Source organism: Alligator mississippiensis, chromosome 1 (genome assembly GCF_030867095.1).
Source record: "Alligator mississippiensis isolate rAllMis1 chromosome 1, rAllMis1, whole genome shotgun sequence".
NCBI classification, from domain to species: domain Eukaryota; kingdom Metazoa; phylum Chordata; order Crocodylia; family Alligatoridae; genus Alligator; species Alligator mississippiensis.
In genome coordinates this window covers 420500032-420518913 of record NC_081824.1, presented here as the reverse complement: position 1 = coordinate 420518913, position 18882 = coordinate 420500032, and the positions used below count along the sequence as shown (strand labels likewise).

The 18882-nt window shown below is 43.7% G+C and overlaps 1 protein-coding gene across 4 annotated transcripts in view; it reads right to left on the bottom strand.

Annotated features, from left to right (window-relative positions):
- SMAD9 (SMAD family member 9) overlaps positions 1-1125 on the bottom strand; it is a 67821-nt gene extending 66696 nt beyond the window's left edge. Inside the window, exon 1 of one of the 4 annotated variants that reach the window (XM_059715210.1) lies at positions 1000-1125. The gene's annotated coding sequence lies outside the window, so the exon portion shown is untranslated. Of the gene's footprint in view, positions 1-577; positions 683-999 lie in introns of those variants that run through there. The other 3 variants (XM_019498296.2, XM_059715158.1, XM_014603413.3) reach the window with 3 other exon arrangements.
- Between the last annotated feature and the right edge of the window lie 17757 nt (positions 1126-18882).

The following is an 18882-nucleotide window of genomic DNA, read 5'->3' as shown; positions in this document are numbered from 1 at the left end:
ATAACAAAAATAATAGGAATAACAAAACCAGAGCCATCCAAAGGTAATTGGCGCCCTAGGCAGACTGGGTACCTTGGCACCTCCACCACTTCCAGTACAGAGGAAAATTAGGATAACGTTGCCAGCGGTATGCTCTTGTCATAAGTCCGCTCAAAAGTTGGAAAGGTAGGAGTCGCGATACTAGTGATCTTTTCCGAGATCGGTTCCGAGGTCTTTCCCCCCTTCCCCAACCAAAGGTCTTAGAGCAAGGTGGAGCCGGAGCTGGCCAGGGCTGTCACTTAGAATGGTGTTCCTGTTAGTTTGTTCTGCATATAATTTTGGCGCCCCCCCCCCTCAATTTTGGCGACCACCTAGGTCGCCTCATGGTTGGCCCGGCCCTGAACCAAAGAACTATCAATCGAACAAGAACAATGACAACTACAGCGATCATCACCGTAACAATTACTAGTTTAACAACTAAAGTAGCAATCACCAAGCAGCAGCACCAAGAACGGGGGAGGAGGAGGATCTCCCAGAGCTTTCTCCCTCTCCGGGACTAGCGCTCCGGGCACCCTGCTCCCCCGCCGGTGTCACTGACCTGCCGCCCGATCTGCCCCGTGGCGGCCGCAGGGGCGGGCGCGGGTCCCGGAGCAGCCGTGTCCGCGCAGCCCCGGCGTCCCCCCGCGCCTCCTTCCCCCGCACCCTGGCGTCGCTGTGTCTCCTCCGTGCGCCGCCGCCGCCCTCCTCCCCCTGCAGCCGCGTGCGGGAGCGGCCGGGACCCGCGCCCGGGAAGGAGGGAGCGAGGGAGGGAGGGGACGGGAGGGACGGGGCTTGGGGCGGGCCGCGCCCCCGAGCACAGCCTGGCCTGGCCCGGACCACCACCCCCCCCCCCCCTCCGTGCGGCCGCGGCGCGGGAATGCCTCCACTGCCCCCCGCACGGGGATGCTGCCCCGCCACCTGCCCGCCGGCTGGAGGGTGGAGGCGGTCCCGCCACGCCGGGAGCGGGTCCGCGGCTCTTACCTGCCTGGTCCCGCCTGCCCCGCCGCGCCCCGCGCCGCGCCGCGGCCCCGAGCCCCCCACAGCGCCTGCGAGCGGCTGCAGGAACCCGGCGGCGGCAGGGGCCAGAGCGGCTGCGGCAGCAGCAGCCCCGGCCGGCGTCAGTCAGGCTGGAGCCTGCGAGCCTGTATTAGTGCGCCGGGCTGGAGCGCGGCCAGGCAGCGCGGCTGGCTCCGGCCCGCCCCTGCCTCCCCCCGCACCCCTCCCCTCGCTCACACACACACACACACACACACACAGCCCTCCACCCCCCACATGCACACTATCCCTCCACATGCAACCCCCACATAGCTCCCCACCCCCCACACGCACCCCCCCACTCACACGCTCCCCTTCACACACACACACACACACACACACACTCCCCCTCCACATACAACCCCCACACACACTCCCCACAGCCCCCTACACACAGACCTCCACACACACTGTCCCTCATCTCTCTCTCACACACACACACACATTCCCCTCTGCACACATGCTCCCTCTCCACATGCAACCCCCACACCTGCCCCCCACTCCCCCAAACACGCTCCCTCTCCACACACCCCCACACCCTCCACACCTCCCACACATCTACACACACTCCTCCCCAGATACACGCTCCCCCAACACACACACACACCTCCTACTTGGACCCTCCCCAGATACATACTCCCCCTCCACGCACACGCACGCACGCACACAAGTGCTCCCCACCCAGGCACAGAGGGAAGCAAGGGGGCAGGCCAGGCACCTGGCCACCCCTCTTGCCTGCCCCACCTGGGGCCCCCATTCACGGATTCCCACCAGAAACTCTGACTTGTGGAAGCCAAGGATGAGACTGGGGGGGTTAGAGCTGGGGCTCCTCTTCCCTGCCCATCCAGCCCTTTGCCTGGCTGCCTGGAAGGGCCTGACTGGACAGGTGCAGACCAGCGATTCTCAGTGTGAGGAGTGGGGAGCATGGGACCCTGAGGTGCCTTGAGAGCCTATCAAGTGTGCCCCCAGGGTGCTACTTGAAAAAACGAGAACTCTTGGCTCCAAAATGATACCTTTTATTAAACCAGCTGGGAAATAGCAAGAAAATCGTCCTTTTCTGCAAGCTTTCGGGATCAAAGTCGCTTCAGCAGGCTCTGGGAAAAGTATAGATGGTACAAGGTGGTAAAAAGTCCCCATAAGTAAGAAATAAACTTCATTCTTGCACAGAGGGAGCTGAAAATGGAAGGCTGTCCCTCTGGGTCCAAGAGAGTGCCTTTGTGGGCTGTGCTGAGTGGCTCTTTGATGTGTAGATCAGGTTGAATTCCTTCCCTGGAAGTGTCAGATGGCAGGCAGGGGGGGTAAAAAAATCTTTCTTGTTCTGCAATGAAATTTAAAATCCAAAACCAGCTAAAATTCGGCATCTTCCATGTTTCAGGGGTGTACTTGGTAGCTGTGTTGGTCTTGGACAAGAAGATATACAAAAAAACAAAAATCTTGGTTCCAAAATGATACCCAGGGTGCTACACAGCCTTAGCACTGGGGCAAACAGGAGTCACCAGATAAAGGGGAGATTTTGAATAGGAACCTGTAGGGTTAAAAGCATCCTGCCCTGCTGGGGGCTTTCTGAGTTGTTTGCAACAGAACAACAGCACTGATACTTTTCCAGAGTCAAAAAATGAACCAAAGCCAGGAGCCAGCATTTTCTTAAGTGTGCCTCCAGTGTGAAAAGGTTGAGAACCACTGATCCAGATCTTCCCCACATCTACAGCTGGCCAGGCTCAGGGCCTGGGTTCTAGTCCATCCCTGTTGGGGAGTTTCATAGTTTAATAAGTGTCATAGTAGCTAGGGTCAGGAGGGACCTGAACAGATCATCTAGCCTGACCCCTGCCACAGGCAGCAAGGAATGCTGGGTTCACAAGACCCCAGACGGGTGATCATCCAACCTCCTTTTGAATTTGCCCAAGGTAGGGGCGAGGACCACTTCCCTGGGAAGTTGGTTCCAGATTTTGGCCACCCTCACTGTAAAATATTGCCTTCTGATATCTAAGCTAAACTTATTCTCCATCAGCTTATTACCATTGTTCCTCGTCACCCCAGGTGGTGCTGGGGAGAAAAGGGCTCTACCTATTTGCTGTTGATCTCCCCTGATAAGCTTGTAGGCAGCCACTAGGTCTCCCCTCAGCCTCCTCTTGCTGAGGCTGAACAGGTTTAGGTCCCTCAGTCTCTCCTCTTAGGGCCTGTCCTGCTGCCCTCTCACCAAGTGGGTGGCCCTCCTCTGAACCCTCTCCAGGCTGGCCACATCCCTTTTGAAGTGCAGTGCCCAGTACTGGACGCAGTACTCCAAATTCGGCCTGACCAAAATCGCATAGAGGGGCGGGTATCACCTCTCTGGACCGGCTTGAGATGCACCTTTGGATGCAAGGTCTGGCTGGCCTTGCTGGCTGCGGTCTGGCATTGGCGGCTCATGTTCATCTTGCAGTCAATAATGACTCCAAGATCCCTTTTCTCCTCTGTGCTTTCAAGAAGGGAACTCCCCAGCCTGTATGTATGCTGTGGATTCCTTCTCCCAAGGTGCAGCACCCTGCATTTGTCTATGTTGAACCCCATCCTATTCTCATCTGCCCACTTTTGTAGTCTGTCTAAAGCCCACTTTTGTAGTCTGTTGATTTGGATCCACAGTTCTCAGACCCATCTGGATCACCTACCCCTTTCAAGGTGTGCCATGTGGATACACACCCCCATGGCTACATGTTACACATAACACATTTTGTCACTACCACTGCACTGCGTAACCTCTCTGACAATGTCAGAGGTGATGTAGAAGCTTTCCTCTTTCCTTTCTACTTTCCCACCGCTTCCTCTCATGTACCCTCCTAGAATTTTGCTACATATCCCCAGGGATATAGGATGTAGGAGAGAGTTAGCTGGTCACCCAGTTCTGTTCTCTTGCTGAAGGCAGTATTGTTCCTTGAGAATATTTCCTAATGCCTTACCTGGTCTTTTGGGTGTCACAGGCATTGGAGTTCCTTTGGGAGGCTTTTCTGCTCCCAAAGAAATCTCGCTGCCAAGCAGCCCTTTACATTGAGGGTACATATATAATGAGTATGTGAATAATGCATCCACAATTAATAAACACCACTCCATTTGTCAGCATGTTGCAACAGAATGTTATAATTGTTCTTGTTAATAAAAGGGCTTTTATGACTTCATCCTTAACCTGCATGACACAATGTTATGCGAATCCATATGCTGCATTAATATGCAATGGGACAAATTATGGCCGGGTTAAAAGAAGTGTGCTGAATGCGGGGGAGGGGTTTTCAAGAGCTCCTTTGAAAGCCTTGTCTAGGAAGCAGCCAGTCAAAGGGACAGGGGTTAAGAGCCAGCTGGTATTGACTGCAGGGCTGCCCCTCCTCCACCCAGGACTCCTGGAGCCCTATGTTTTATTCAGGCACAAATACTGCCCTACTGCATGAAAAATCCTTCCTGTACCCCATAGGCACAAAGTTCACATCCAACCTTTCATCCAACCTTTTCCTTTTCTTGATAAAAAGGTGGTTTGTAAATAACATCAGTAGCTTTTGTAGGGGAGTTTTGGACTGTTTGAGAAACTGACCATAAAGCCATAATTGCAATCATAACTTGTAACAATAGTGGATCTATTTCCTATCTTTAATACTTAGTATCAAGCAATTATTAGCAATACCAAAATAACCATTTATGCATTGCATAACAATCTGTAACGAGGCATTTATATCAGTTGTTGTATATACAGAAGTAAAGAGAAATGACAGGTATCAGGGATCTCTTGGTCTAATGACATGAGTAGTAGAAGTCACTAGAAATAAGAGGCACTCTAACTTCATGAGCTTTAAGATACTGACTCTAGGGCTACAACTGAACTAATCAGCTCATGTAATGTCATGTTATGTCTAAAAATCCATCAGAAGTGTGATCAAAGATGTCACTAAATATGGAGCCCTGACATCTCATGACAAACTTTATCAATTATAAAACATGGCAGAAAAACTACTGTAATTTGCATAGAGAGTATAAGCCCACAATTAACTTATAGTTTAATAATAAATATTATGTTCTGTAAAACAAGGAATCTGACTCTGTGAATAACAAGTAATAATAAGGGATCTTCCACTGTGGGTGCATTTACACATGCAATTAATGCAAAGCAATACATTCTGGAACAATTTGAGCCATAGCATCTACATGTGTGCCCAGGACAGCAGCAATCTGACCTGGGGTGGAGCAGGCCCAGGCTGGCAGGGGGCACGTGAGGTCAGCCCCAGGTGGTAGTGTCAGAGGGGCTGGCCAGGGCCCAAGGGTGCTAAAAGTTCAGAGCCATGTGGCTAGGTAGTGGGCAGGAGTCTGGCCCTGGGCTGGCTGGGGTGACTGGGCACAATTCATACCTGTGGTCAGCATCTACACATGTGTTTAATCACAGTAAATTACCCTGGCATGAGATAGTACTATCTTGTAGTGGTGTTAATTAGTTTATTGAGGCCTAATACCATGATGTATACAGATGGTGACACTTTACTCCACAGCTAATTAGTCTACTCTGCAGTAAAGTGCATATGTAGATGCAGCCTGTAACAGTTTAGGCTTCCCACCGAGGTCCTAAACATCACAAATGTGTCAGCTGCTTTTCCATTACTGCTGTGTTCCTTCATCTGAATGAGACTTTCGAGAAATGAGTGACAAGTGAGACACTTATTTATTAATCTGTCATAAACATTTATGAAGCACCTACTACTACTGTATCTTGATGATGGTACATGAGACTTTGTATCTGTAATGATGTTAACATTTTAAGAAAACGGTAAAGAAATCATACACATAAAAAGTAAATCAATAATAGTAGGATTGTTTACTTAAATATGGTACTGACTTCAAGTTAAATTGATACAAGCCATTTGATAAACAATCAAAATGCAACCACACAGTCTTAATACCACTTTAACTAAATTGACTTAAAATGGATTTACTTAACACAGTGCAAATTGTGTGTGTGTCAACAAGTAGACTTTGGGATACCACCAGATTGCACAGAAGAGAAGCATGTTTCTTGCAGATAAAGTTTAGCTGCTTTACTTTTAGTACAGAAACTAAATGAAATGCATGTACAAAAATGATAATTCATATTTCCCACTTCAAATTGCCTGTAAACTATGTCTGCATTGCATACTTATAACAGGGATGCAGTCAGATAAAAAGTAAGGGCAATATTGCAATGATAAATAAGGAAGTAAAGAAAATATTGTAATAGATTAATTATAGAGTATTAGAGTAATTAATATTACCAATTTGTACCTAGCAACCTTCTTCAGGAGCACTCCCCCTTCCAAAATTGTCATAAGATAACACTTGCTTCCAACACAACCTTTTTGACCTCTGCACATCAATCTGATATTTTTCTTTGTGACTCAAGACACTTATTTCCCAAAACCTCCTCCAGAAAAATACCTATCATCTTATTGCAGTATCTCAATAGGCTCAGCACCATGGGAATCGCATCACCTGACTGAATTCTGTTGTCTCGTGTGAGACAAATCGCACGTTTCACTGTTGTATGCAGCAGGTTTTAAAAGCTGAAATATGAAGTGAAAGAGACAAGGATGGAAAGCAACAGTATAGGTTCAGTGCTGAGTGAGTTAAGGAAAGAAGGACAAAAGGAGGTTATCAGGGAAATAGGATGATGAAAAAAGATCTTAAAAGCCTATTCAAGAATAGTCCAGAGATATGAGGAGACCTGAAAAAGTACTATAGAGAAAGTTACAACTTAAGCAGCAAAAAACAAGGCATAACCCAACAGCTGAGGAATTACTATAAATTACATAGATGTAAATGGTGACCAGACTGGTAGTTAATGACAGAATGTGGAACCTGCCTTCTTTGAGTCAGCAGCTGATTCAAACCAGTGCGAAGGGTAATTCATGTTCTGAGGCATTTTCCTTGGCAGACTCAGAAAAGGCATCAAGCATTGTATGACCACAATATGAGGTGGAGAATGACAATAAATCACCAACCATTTTTACAAAGACACTGGATTTCTGAGTTGGTAGGTTTTCTACAGTTCAAGACTCGACATTTTTCTACATATACTGCTATTTATTAAACAAATTCTGCTGTGAGTTGCAATGGTATAAATCTGAAGTAACTTAGGATCATATTAGGAACTTAATTGAAATCTGTTGTGATCATATTTTTATCAGGATTCCGAAACCCCTTTTGTTTCTCTGTTTATTTCTGATTCAAATTCAGAACCTTCCCTAAGGGCAGATGCAAACGAAAAAATAAGAATAAGATTCTTAGGACACCTATACACGTGCCCAACAAGTGCTCAAATGCATTCTAATTAGAATGCATCAGAGCAGACTTGATTAAGTCTACTGGAGCTTGTTAATTAGTACACTCCAGCAGCCTTGGTGTCACCTGTATTCAGTATCCCCACAGTGGGAGAGTTTTCAAGCTCATAGAACAGGCTTTAGTTAAAGCACCTCCACTGCCATTTTGAAGTGCAAGGATTCTGAATACATGTGATGCTGTGAGCACTTTAATTACAGCAGTTCTGGAGAGCCACTCTAATGAAAGCGTTCCCTTCCCCCCCGCCAATCCCAGAGAACATGTAAAGACACCTAAAATGGTAAAGTCAGTATATTCTTGGTGGCATCCCACTGTAAAGCCACTTGTCCCAGGAGATTTAAGAGCACCAAAAATTGAGTGAATTCAGAGTGAAATGTTAGATCTTCTGATTTGATTAAGTCTTGCCTTTACTGCATCCCCTTCAAAACTAAACTGACCCCCAGTCCTGAAGCTGTAGGTGTTGGAGAGAGGAGCACTGCTTACGTTTGGACTTTTTGTGCTTTTTACACAATAGTGGTTGTAGCTTAGCAAACATTAGAAACACCTTGGGTAGGACAGATGAAAGTAATATTTTGTAATGATCCTGTTTCAATTTCTTTTAGCCAGAGCTAGCCGAAGCGTAGAACAAGCAGAGTCAGCCTTAGGGAAAATGGCACCCTGGATGAACGTGTATTTTGGTGCCTTTCTTTAAGAATGTAGTAATTTTAGTGAAAGTTTCAGAAATAAAAGCCCGGGGTGGGGGGGGGGGGGGGTAGCAGTTGGACTGGATCAGGAGACTTGCTTCCCTGTGGCGTCTCTCAGTATTGGCCAAGTAGGTCAAGGGGAGAAACTGGGGGTTGGAGGGGGAGCAAAGGGGAGGCTTGTCTGTTACCAAGGTGAAGATGACAGTGAGCAGTGCCAGGCAGGCACCCATAGTGATGAGTAGCAGAAACACAAGGACTCATAGTGCCAGTCGTGGACATGGGGTGGCAGGCACTGCTTGCAGCCCATCTGCTCTGCCCTGTCCTGCAGATAGCAGTGCTGCCTCATCATTCCCAAGCCCTGAAGCCAGCCAACTTCCACTTCCCTTCCCACAGTCAGTGATGGTGCTGCAGGCAGAGGCAGGGGAATGGGGTACAATCCAGCCAAGAAGCAGTGTGTGTGTGTGTGTGTGTGTGTGGCACCCCCTGACCATGGTGCCCTGGGCAGTTGTACACATTGCTCACCCGTAAGTCTGGCCATGGAACAAGAAATCTCTTCCCTGCTGTGTGCATCTGACCTGGCTGAAATATTTATGCTTCTCAGTCTCAGTTGGCATTGGTTCAAGAGCCAATATCATTCCTTGGCTTTACTACTTCCTGAACTTTATTCATGGTGTTAGAAAGAATCAAGATGACTTTCAGACACATTATGTAGACTTGTAAAGGTTTTCTGGACTCTTAACTCCACTTAACTGAGTGACTTTCTACATTTAAGATTTTCTCAAATGTTGCCATAATATTTAAAAGAGAGAGAGAGAGGGAGAGGTAGAAGGAGAGAGAGAGAGAGAGAGAGAGAGAGATTCAATGATTCATAGATTTTAGGACCAGAAGAAAGCATTGTGATCTGACTTCCCACTAGTACAGGTCATATAACATTCTTGAATCATTTCTTGCTTCCAAGTCCACTAGCTGTGGTTGTGCTAGAGGATATCTTCTAGAATCCTAATTAAAACACTTTCAGTTATGGAAGATGTACCACAACCCTTGTTAAATCATCCACTACTAAATTACTCTCACTGTTGGCAAAAAATGCATCTTATTTCTAGTCTGAATTTTTTTAACAACAACTTCCAATGACTGCATTTTGTTACATATTTGGCTAGATTGGAGTGCCCTCTGCTATCAAATTTCTTCTACTACGTAGACTGGGATCAAGTCACCTTTGACCCTTCTCTTTGATAAACTAAGCAGATTGAGCTTTTTTCTCTCTCATTACAGGCATGTTTTTCCAAACCTTTAACTATTCTTATGGAATTCTCTTCAAACTCTGCATTTTCTCAATATCTTTTGTGCCCTGTGACTACTAACATTGGACAGAGTCTTTCAGCAGGACTCTGTGAACACAGAGAAGTGCCAAAACCAAAGTTAATAAAACCCCTCTTTTTAATATCCCCCTGTTTATACCTTCAAGGAACACATTAGACTGTGACCACATAATTAAACAGCTTTAAAGTGGGAGCTTTTGTTCAAATAAATAATCAGCATGATCTCAAACTCCTTCTCAGGATTCCCCCATTCCTCTATCCTGTAAGTATGGCCTGCATTCTTTGCTCCTATATATGTGACCTTGTATTTGGATATGTTGAAGCACAAATTATTGTTGTGCAAAACTTATTGAAAACTACCACTTGTGCTTGCCTCAGCTTACCAAGCAATGAGGATCACTCTGCATCACTTACCTGCACTCTTCATTTTTTATCACTGCTAATTATTGTATCATCTGCAAACTTCACAAGTAATGATTTTATCCTTTCTTCTAAGTCATTTTATAAACATAAGTAGTGTAAGACCAAGAACTTACATCTGGAGACCTCGTCAGAAACACCTGGAGACCTCATCAGAAACACATCTACTGAATAATTAGACTTTATTTACAATTACATTTTGAGACCAGTCAGTTGGTATTTAATTTACTTGGAATGATATCAAATCAACATGGAACTCAGTAATATCTTAATTAAACTGTTGTACAACAGCAAGTCAAAAGCCTTTTACAAGTTTAAGTATGCTGCAGCAAAGCTACAATCTTTATCGACCAAACTTTTAAAGTCATAAAAAATACTGATAGCTTGAAAAAGTTCCATTTTACATAAACTCCTGGTACTTGGTATTAAATATGTTGCCCTCCTTTAGTGTATTAATTAAATCCTCTATTGGCTGTTCAATTATTTTGCCTAGAATTGATGTCATCCCATTTATCATTTTTTTACTATTGGCACAACATTAACTTTCACAGTCCTCTGGAACTTCCCCAGTAGTGCCCAACTTACTGAAGACTGTCATTTGTGGTCTAGAAGAGAGCCTATCAGACAGCTCATTTCAAACTCTTGGAAGGAAATTCCATGGATTTGCCTATTCAATAACATCTACATTTTGTAGCTGCTATTTAGTGTCCTTAGTTATTGTTAGAATGAAAAATGCTTTATCATAATCTTATATGAATGCATCATCTGACTCTTCTCCAAATACAAAACACAAATATATATTGAACTGTTCTATCTTTGTTGCATAAGTCTTTATAATTCCACAATTTTTTATCTAATACGGTAATAGACCAATGTCATTAGGATTCCTTTAGTTCCCATTATACTTAAAATCCCTTAAGTATTGTCCTCAGTTCTACTGACTATAAATTTCTCTTGTATCCTTTTTCTTCTGTTTTCATTTTCTCTATAATTACGGCTACTAGTTTCCATTTTTTGCTATCAACCTCCCCCTTTTCCCTCATTCATTTTATAGATTATAGTTGCTTTGACTCTCCACACTAAGCCAGGCTGTTATTTCACTAGCATCACCTTCTTTCTCAATTATGGAATTGGGGTTTTGTTTAGGCATCTAGTAATATGTTCCTAAATAGTTTCTAATTTAGCATTGCATTTTTCTGTTTAAATTTTCTCACTACTGATTCTGCTCATAATTGTTTTTCAGCTTCACAAAATTGGCTCTTTTACAACACAAAATTCATAATGATTTAAACTTTATTCTATTTATAGCTATTCTATTTATTTTATTACACATAACAAATGTAATCATGTTGCAGTCATTTGCACCTAGCTAACAGTTTTTAGCTTTGTGATCATTCCCTCTATATCTAGCTCATGTCTAATATTGTTTAACATCCTCTTTAGTTATTGTTCGAATGAAAAGTACTTCATTATCTGATATGTCTACATCATCTGACTTTCCCAAATACAGAACACAACTATTTATTGACCAGTACTATATTTGCTGCATAATTCCTCATAATTCTATAATTTCCACCTAGTAAGAGACTGATAGCATTGCTAGGATTAGATTAAACACTTTCTGAATTAGGACATTAAAAAAAAAATCCAAGGACTGTCCACATGAGTAGTAATAGCATAGGTCATACTCCAATCTTCTTTGTAGAAAACTCATTTAGAAGTTATTTCTCAGAGAAATGTTATCCCTGACCATTTTGTGTGATGCGACAGTGAGCCACAATGGGTGCATCTACACGTGTGCTTAACTGAACAGTAGACTAATTTGCTGAGGTGTAAAGCACCACAGTCTACACGCGTGACATTCTTAGACTGCAGCAGACTAACGTTCATCACTAGAAGATTGTACTGCCCCTGGAGTTATTTTCACTGCCATAAGATAGTTCTGTCTCCAACAGTACTATCTCATGGTGGCAAAAATAACTGCGTCTAGACACATGTGTAAACACTAACCCAGGCGTACATTGAGCCTAGTCAGCTCAGGCAACAGAGGGCCAGACCCCTGCCTGCTGCCTAGCCACAGGGCTCCACATGCTGTGGCACTCTCATGCCCTAGGCCAGCCCCTTTGCTGCCCAGTGCCACCACCCATTTCCCAAGGCCAACCCTCCAGGCTCCCTGCTAGCCCAGGGCTGCTCCACCCAGGCTCAAGCTGTTGTGGTCCCAGGCACAGCATCTGCACATGCACCCTGGACCACAGCAGTTTAGGAGCGCATACCATTCAGGTATCGTAATAAACTCTGCAATTGTGCCAGAGTTTATCACATCACCTTAATGGCACATGTAGATGTATCCAGTGAGGAAGACCAGCAAGACTGGTGAAAGATTCAAAATCACAGGACCTGGTTCTCAAAGGGGACTTTAATTATCAGGAAATCCCCTGGGAAGGAAGCACAGCAGTAACAAGCAGTCCAGCAAATTCTTGGAGTGTGTTGGGGATAAATGTTTTATATGGATGGCAGATATAAATCCTTATGGAATGCAGAAGGCTATCTAGTTACAGATGATGTAGTGAAGGCTGAAGTGTTTAATGCCTTTTTTACTACAGTCTTCACAAAAAGGGGCAGCTACCAGATGAATGTGGTTGGCAGCAAAGACAGGGGAAGAGATAAACAGTTAGAATAGTAGAACAGGATAGGGATTTCTTAGAGAAATTAGGTGCTTTCAAGTCAGCAGGGCTGGATAGGATGTACCCAATGGTACTGAAGGAACTGTCTGAGGTAATTTCAGAGCCATAAGCTATCCCCTGAGAACTCATGGAGGTCAGGCGAGGTCCAAGATGACTGGAAAAGGTCAAATATAGTGCCCATCTTTAAGAAAGGGAAGAAGGATGATCTGGAGACTTAGAGACCAATTAGCTTGACCTTGATACCTGGAAAGATCATGGACCAGATCCTCAAGGAATCCATTGTGAAGCATCTAGAGGAGAACAAGGTGATCAGGAACAGCTAGCATCGATTCACCAAGAGCAAGTAATTCCTGACCAATGTGATTTCCTTCTATGTTATGGTGACAGGCTCTGTGGATGAGGGGAGAACAATAGATGTGATACGCTTTGACTTTAGCAAGGCTTTTGACACTATCTCCCACAACGTTCTCATTAACAAGGTAAGGAAACGAAGACTAAATGAAAGTACTGTAAGGTGGATAGATACCTGGCTGGATTACTGTGTTCAAAGAGTAGTCATCAATGGCTCAGTGTCTATTTGGGAGGAGGTATCAAGTGGGGTTCCCCCAATGGGGGTCCATCTTGGGTCTGGTATTGTTCAGTATCTCCATTAATGATTTGGACGATGGCAATGAATGCATACCTAGAAATCTGCAAATGATACTAAGCTAGGTGGTATTGCAGACATTCCAGAAGGCGTGACTAGGATCCAGAATGACCTGGATAGACTGGAAAAATGGTCCACAATCAAGTGATATTCAGCAAGGACAAATGCAAAGCCTTGCATTTGGGATGGAATAATTGCCTGCATAAATACAGATTGGGGAGTGATTGTCTAGGCTGTAGTACTTTAGAGAAGGGTTACTGTGGATCATAACCTGAATATGAGCCAATAGTGTGCTCTTGTTGCAAAAAATGCCAACAGCCTACTGGATTATATTGACAGGAGTGTCACTTGTAAATCAAGGGGAGTGATTCTTCCACTCTTTTCAGTACTGGTGAGGTCTCACCTGTGGGCCCCATACTTCAAGAAGAATGTGGACAGATTGGAAGGAGTTCAGCGCAGAGTGACAACAATTATTAGGGGCCTCAGAAGCAAGATGTATGAGAAAAGGCTGAAAGAACTAGGGTTATTTAGTTTGGAGAAAAGAAGACTGAAGGGGGATTTAATAACAGTCTTCAGATGCCTGAAGGTTGATTAGAGAGGATGGAGATTTTTTTTTTCCTCTGGCCACTGGGGATAGGACTAGGAATAATGGCCTCAAGTTACAGCAGAGGAAATTTAGGTTGGAGATTTGGAGAAACTTTCTGACTATGAGGGTAGTGAACAAGCTCCCTAGAGAAAATGTCAAATCGCCATCCTTCAACATTTTCAAGAATAGACTGGACGGATGCTTGGCTGGAATGGTTTATTTAGGGAGGATCCTACCTTGAGCAGGGGGCAGGACTAGATGAACTGATGAGGTCCCTCCCAGCCCTACTTTCTTATGATACTTTGCTATGTTTTGGAAACATGTTTTAAATACAGAGCCAGAATAACCTGCTACTTTCTTTCTTGCTGGCTTCTTGCTGGCTTGTTTCCACTTCAGACTCAACAAAAGTTGAACCGTCTATAGAATCCTCAGTATACAGTAGCTAGTTTTACTTCTGTTGCATATTTATAGCTGCTCAGAATATAAATTGTTTCTGAGCCCTTTAATGGCTCCCACTGTGCTCCATGTTTAGAAACCAGCCATAGCAACGGTGTACATATATAATGAAGTATTGCATGTTGTATTTATTTAGCAAGCAAGGTTATTTTGAGTCTGGCATACCTATGTGGTGTCTTCAGACTATAGTTTTATAATGGGTAAAACAACAATAGTGAAAACAGTTAGCTTGTAAACTAACTTATTCCTTTTCAGAGAGAGACAGAGACATTTCCTTTCATTGAGATGACTCTGGGTTTCCAGAAGAGGTTGGAGCATCGGTGGAGATGCAAGCCTTGCAGTTCAAGAACCCTCAACTAATTTAACCTTTTCTATGTCATACATAGTCCTCCCTATCTGTATAAAAACATGCAAGCTGGTCACAATTAATGCTGATGGCAGAGAGTTCTTTAATAAAGATTTATATAAAAAGTTTTTATTCTTTAATATGAAAAATATATTTTTCCTCTGTAAAGGAATTTTATCAAATATACTAATTAAAATCCAAAACATAACCAGAAAAATGGCAGTATCTAACACAAGCACATGATATTGATTAGCATGATCTGTCTATTCAGTGCCAGGAGCAAGGCAGAATGCAATGAGTGGATGAAGAAATGCCAATTGTATTGGAAAACTCACTATTATTTAATTAAAAACTTGATTTATGTGGAACATATTTATCTGTATTTACACTGTCTGGAAGAAGTAAAGAGAAAAGAACTTCACAAACTTGTAATTAGTGCTTGAAGTTGACAGGGTCAAACAATCCATTTCATTATTACAGTTTTTTAAAAACATGCTAGGATCAATTGAGCCCTTTGCCCACAAATTTCCCCCAAAAGAAATCACAGCTCATCTATCCACTGATTACACATATGTAGCAGTCCCCTTGTAGATCACAAAACGATTTCTATTCTGTAGGACCAGTAGTAACACATATGCTTTTAAGTGCCCTTTAAGATCCTTCAGTGAAAAGTATTTTAAACAGTTAGGGTTGATCCAAACTGACTGAAGCCAAAAGGAATCATACCACAGATCTCAATGGGATTTAGATTAAGCTGTTATAGAATAAGTGTTGTAGGATTGGACATTCATGAAAAAGATGTGACAGTCTCATTCCTTGGGGAGTAACCATACACCATACTTCACATCAGGTCTAATACTTAATCATATATCTATAAAGTTTAGCATTATTTTCAAGCCATTCATTTGACTTAGTTTTCTCTCTCTCTCTTTTTGCTAGTATGTCAAAGACTGCTGGAATATGAAATGCCAACAACAACTGGTGCTGTGCTCCAGCAGAAAATTCTTTTACCAGAGACATTCACTGCTGAAGGCAACAACCTAGGGTAGTACAAACCAAATAATTTCACTTAATGTGAACAGAAGATGAAGTACCAAGTAAATTTAAAGTTACTCATCTACAGCTTCTGGTCTGAACAGACAACAACAAGAAAAAGGCAGAAGAGTTTTACCAGCTTTGAAAGATCCTGTAATTTTCACAGTAAAGGTAATGGATCACATTTTGGAGATGGGCCACTAAAGTGTACCTTTAGATAAGATCATTATACTGACACAGAACAAATCAATTTGTTCAACCCTGAAAATATAAGTCACAGTTTATAGGCTCCTAATAATCTGGCTTCATACACACATATAATTGCACATGAACTGTTCTCTTGTTTTCTTACTGTATCCTATTTTGTCACTTCCAAATCCTTTATCCAAAATATTTTGGAATTTAGGAACACATTCCCTAAGGAGGGGGTCACTGACAGTCTGGGATACAATGGCACACTATGTTCTCAAATGTTTCCTCGTTTTGAATGGTTTGCCTTTTCTGTCATAAGACTTAATGGCACCATATTTTGCAAACTAACACATTTAGATGCACAGGAACCCTATATTACTATGCACTAATGTAATAGCAAAAATGTGATTAAAGTCACTACTGTAATAAAATCTTATCGGAATGTACAATGAAGACAAACTTGGTTATTTCAGAGACAGAGACTTTACTGCATAAGAAACAGATCTGATGGGCTCTTTGATTTGCTAACAATATTCATCTAACAGTGGATGAACATGGAGGGTCATTTTTTGGGGGGCTCTTTTTCATTTTGGTAAATATCTTGACATTTTCCCCCATTTGGCAAAGGAAAATAAAATGAAAAAAAAAAAAAGATTTCAGGATCCAAAGAAATGGAAAAAAGTATTGTTGGCCAGAAAGAATGCTGACAAAAAAAATTAAATGATATTTATTCCTAAATATTTAAAAGATGTAGACACCGAATAAACACCTCATTTAGCAAGAGGCTGCTGAAGAACTGTTGCTGTATGTAAAAAATGAAAAGAATCAAAGGAAAAATAAACTAGGTTGGTGGCAAGTATGTAAACTGTATATAAAAATACCACAGCTATGTGCGAGGTATCAGGTTTTCCTCAAAAGGAGCAAGAAATTAACATGACTCATCTCTGCACATTTTGTATACAAATGAGACTGGATAGTAAATGAGGGCATCAGAGGAGGCTTCAGAAGTTTCCAGCTTTTGGGAATTAGTTGGAATGGCTTCAATATATTGGCCCATAACATGGTATATCTCAAACCTTTTGGCTAGAATAATTCCAGCCTCTTCCAAAAGAGGCACAAGGAAGCCCAGGAAAATAAGAAAAGGAATGGTTTTTCTTTTTTGCTTAGGGCTCGCCAAGCCTAGAACACAGTATTGAATAGTTTATTCCAAACTCTTAAACACTCAGAGATGGTTCCATGTTTGCAGAGTCCAAGTGGAAATGACTCAGCAAGGAAAAAAATATAAGCAGGCTGCCTTAAGATTCACATGATTAAAATATTCTTCTCAAGTGCATTCCATCTCCCCACACACATCAAAGGAATGTTTTCCCTCAGCACCTCAATTTAAAGGGAAGCAAGCCACACTACTTTTTGCCCTTAGCATAGGGATGGTAGCGTTGGCATCTCTCTACCTAAAACAGATCCTACAGTGGAGGAACAAATTACAACACAGGACAAAATACAAGTTTCCAGGGTAAGATGCTTTATAGATTTCATAGATTTCATAGACATTAGGGCTGGAAGGGACCTCGGAAGATCATCGAGTCCAGCCCCCCGCCCAAAGGGCAGGACGTCAGCTGGGGTCATAGGATCCCAGCAAGATAAGCATCCAGTTTCATCTTAGAGGTGTTCAATGAAGGCGCTTGAACAACCTCCGGCGGCAGGCTGTTCCAGACCTTGGGGGCTCGGACAGTAAAGAAATTCTTCCTTATGTCCAGCCTGAAACGATCTTGTAGCAGTTTGTGACCATTCGTCCTCGTCATCCCTTGGGGCGCTCTGGTGAACAAACGTTCCCCTAGATACTGGTGGTCACCCCTGATAAACTTGTAGGTGGCCATCAGATGACCCCTGAGCCTGCGCTTTTCCAGGCTAAAGAGCCCCAGGGCTCTCAGCCTGTCATCGTAGGGTCTGCTTCCCTGACCTCTGATCATGCGCGTGGCTCTTCTCTGGACTCTCTCAAGCTTCTCCACATCCTTTTTGAATTGTGGAGCCCAAAACTGGACGCAGTACTCCAGCTGCGGCCTCACTAAGGCCGAGTACAGGGGGAGAATGACGTCCCGGGATTTGCTTGAGAAGCATCTATGGATGCAAGCCAGCGTTTTGGTCGCTTTACTAGCTGCAGCATCGCATTGCAGGCTCATGTTCATCTTGTGGTCAATGATGACCCCCAAGTCTCTTTCTTCCATAGTGCTAACCAACATAGCACTGCCGAGCCTATAAGGATGCTGCGGGTTTTTTTTCCCAAGGTGGAGAACCTTGCATTTATCGGCGTTGAACACCATCAGATTCTCATACGCCCACTTGCTGAGCCTGTCCAGGTCAGCCTGGATCATCCGCCTGTCTTCTGGTGTGGATGCTTTGCCCCAAAGTTTGGTGTCATCGGCGAACTTGGCCAGTCCGCTTCTGACTCCAGTGTCCACATCATTAATGAAGATGTTGAACAGTATGGGTCCAAGGACAGAGCCCTGGGGGACCCCACTGGTCACAGGACACCACGATGAGTGACTTCCATCAATTACTACCCTCTGGGTCCGACCCCGGAGCCAATTTTCCAGCCAGTGGATCGTGGGGGACCCAAGGCGACAATTGGCCAGTTTCTCCAAGAGACGATCATGGGACACCAGATCGAAGGCTTTTTTGAAGTCAAGATATATGACATCAATCTCATCTCCCTTGTCCAGGTGATAGGTCACCTGGTCGTAGAAGGAAATGAGATTGGTCAAGCAAGACCTACCCGCAACAAACCCGTGCTGGCTATCCCTTAAGATGTTGGCGCCGGCCAGTCCATTAAGGATGGCCTCCTTAATAAACTTTTCTAAGATCTTCCCCGTTCAACATGTGCATTGAGGCAGTGCCAAAATGCCATAGCCAGATTGGGCTTCACTGTCCTACATACATACATACAGGGTGTGTCTACACGAGATGTGTTAATGAACCTTAGCCTAAGTTCTTGCACCATATGGGCACATGTCTATATGTGTGTGACCTCACTGCACAGTAACTTAGGATAATCACAACTAAATTTGGTATCTGGAAATGCAGGTATTAAATTTAGTCTCAATTACTTGATGCGCAGTAACGCATATGTAGATGCGACCC